Consider the following 2,886-nt stretch of genomic DNA (forward strand, 5'->3'; position numbering starts at 1 on the left):
TTGGATTGAATTCCTGGCTTCTGGCTTCCATCTTCAGCTAGGGCCATTGTAGGCATTTGGGGAGTGAACCAGTGGATGTGAGCTCTCTGTCTCTATTTCTCTTGAATAAATAAAAGTTAAAGAGTATTAGCTGGATGCCAGTGTTGTGGCATAATGGATGCTGGTTCGTGTCCCAGCTCCTCCCTGTTTGTGTGCTGGGAAGGCAGCAAAGGATGGTCTAGATGCTTGGGCCCCTGCACTGAAGTGGGAGATCCAGATGAAGCTCCTGGCTCCTGGCTTTGGCTGGGCCCAGTCCCAACTGTTGTGGCCGTTTGGGGAGTGAAAAGTGGATGGAAGATGTCTGTCTATCCCTCTCTGTAACTGACTTAAAACAAAACTGTTGTCTTTAAGATAGCAGATTTGAATCTAGATTAATTTGGTTCCAAAACTCATGCTAAGCCTTGGGGAATACAGAGATAGATAAAACATCACCCATCTGGTTGATTTTGCACATTAATGAAAAAGATTAACATGTGGGCACATATAGTATAGTACTCTTTTGAAAGTTGGATGAGATTCCAGATGAGAGAATGACATTGCTGGGTTGGGTTTTCTAGAGGAGCCAGTTTTTTTTTTTTTTTTAAAGACTTATTTATTTATTTGAAAAGCAGAGTTACAGAGAGGCAGAGAGAGAAAGTCTTCTATCCGCTGCTTCAGTCCCCAAATGGCTGTAACAGCTGGAGCTGGGCCAATCTGAATCCAGGAGCCAGGAGCTTACTCTGGGTCTCCCATGCGGGTGCAGAGGCCCAAGGACTTGGGCCATCTTCTGCTGCTTTCTCAGGCCATAGCAGAGAGTTGGATCTGAGCGGAGCAGCTGGGACTCGAACTGGCACCCATATGGGATGCCAACACTGCAGGCGATGGCTTTACTTGCTATGCCACAGTGCTGGCCCCAGAAGTGAGTCTTTGGATGAGTCAGATTATGAAAGATAAATGAGAGTGTGCATGGTGGAGACAGGTGAGCCTTTGGGAATGTAGCACACAGTGAAGCTTGTGCAGAGGTGTACATAGGAAGAGACAGGTTATGGCTTCTTGGAGTTTAAGAGGCTTTCAGTTTAGGATTTTTCTCTATAGGGAATCAGTAGACATTTTAAAGCAGAGAGGAATAGAAAGATAGAATAATAATGATGATAATAGTTATAAAAGCACTCTAAAGGAGATTGTAAGCGAGGTTGATGTTACAGAGAACTCTGTTTTTACCTCTTAAAGATCACCAAAATAATGGAGGACTCTGTTCACATACGAGCTTAGTCTAAGTGACAGTGTTTTAGTCCACATATAATAAAGGTCTTTTAAATGTATTTCCCATTAAAACAACCTTCAACTTTCCTATAGAACTTAAGAGTTTTTTTTTTTTTTTAAAGATTTATTTATTTTATTTGAAAGTCAGATTTACAGAGAGAGAAGGAGAGGCAGAGAGAAAGAGGTCTTCATCCACTGGTTCACTCCCCAGTTGGCCACAATGGCTGGAGCTGTGCCGATCCAAAGCCAGGAGCCAGGAGCTGCTTCCGCGTCTCCCATGAGGGTGCAGGGGCCCAAGGACTTGGGCCATCCTCTACTGCTTTCCCAGGCCATAGCAGAGAGGTGGATCAGAAGTGGAACAGCTGGGATTCGAACCAGCACCCATATGGGATGCCAGCACTTCAGGCAGTGGCTTTACCCGCTACGTCACAGCGCCAGCCCCAGAACTTAGGAGTTCTAATGTAACATCTATTTATATAGTGTGAATATTTTATAATTAGAAGTAGCGTGGGAGAGTGTTGTAGTGTAACGTATAAAAGCTACAACCTGTGACGCTGGCATCCCATATGGGTACTGGTTCATGTCCTGGCTGCTACACTACTTTTTTTTTTTTTTTTTAAGATTTATTCATTTATTTATTTTAGATTTAGTTATTTATTGAGAGAGAGAGAGAAGGAGGGAGAGGTCTTCCATCTGCTGGTTCACTCCCCAGTTGGCTGCATCAGCAAGAGTTGGACCTATCCGAAGCCAGGAGCCTCCAGGTCTCATGTGGGTGCAGGGGCCCAAGGACTTGAGCCATCTTCTGCTTTCCCAGCCCATAGTAGAGAGATGGAGCAGAAGTGGAGCAGCCGGGACTCGAACTGGCACCCATATGGTTTGCCAGCACTGCAGGTAGTGGCTTTACCCACTACGCCACAGCACCAGCCCCTGCTAGATGGCCTGGGAAAAGCAGTGGAAGATGGCCCGAGTGTTTTGGCCCTTGCCACCCATGTGGGAGACCTGAAAGAAGCTCTGGGCTCCAGCTTCAGCCTGGCCATTGTGGTCGTCTGGAGAGTGAACCAGCAGATGGAAGATCTCTCAGGGATTCTCCTTTCTCTTTCAAATAAGTAATAAATAAACCTTAAAAAAGTAATGAAAAAGTAATACTACTTGGGCAGAAATGCTTTTGGAATGATCTTGATAAAGATTTTCTTAGGCAACTTTTATTTTTTAATACATATCAGTACATATTTATCAGAAATTTAAGAAACAAAGTAATAAGAAAATAAGGATTACCTCCAATCAATAAACAGTTAAACTTTTGCGGGGGGGGGGGGTGGTATATACCATTCTTGTCACAAAGCAAGATTTTAATATGCATTGAGATTCTAGAATTAGTCAACCAAAGGATTTATGTAATACTGCTTTAAATTAAGAAAAACAGTTTTCCATCTTCACATATTTCAGTGACCAAATTACCCTGGCACAATTGAGGACTCAGATTAATTTCTTTTAATAGTCTCTGCTTTTCATTTAATACTTAAAGCTGAGTGCTTCAAAGAGATTAAGATTTTAGCGTATTTTATCAAATACTAACAATTTATGTTGCAATTCCTCTCTTTTTTT

This window comes from Lepus europaeus, chromosome 5, assembly GCF_033115175.1.
Source record: "Lepus europaeus isolate LE1 chromosome 5, mLepTim1.pri, whole genome shotgun sequence".
Taxonomy (NCBI): domain Eukaryota; kingdom Metazoa; phylum Chordata; class Mammalia; order Lagomorpha; family Leporidae; genus Lepus; species Lepus europaeus.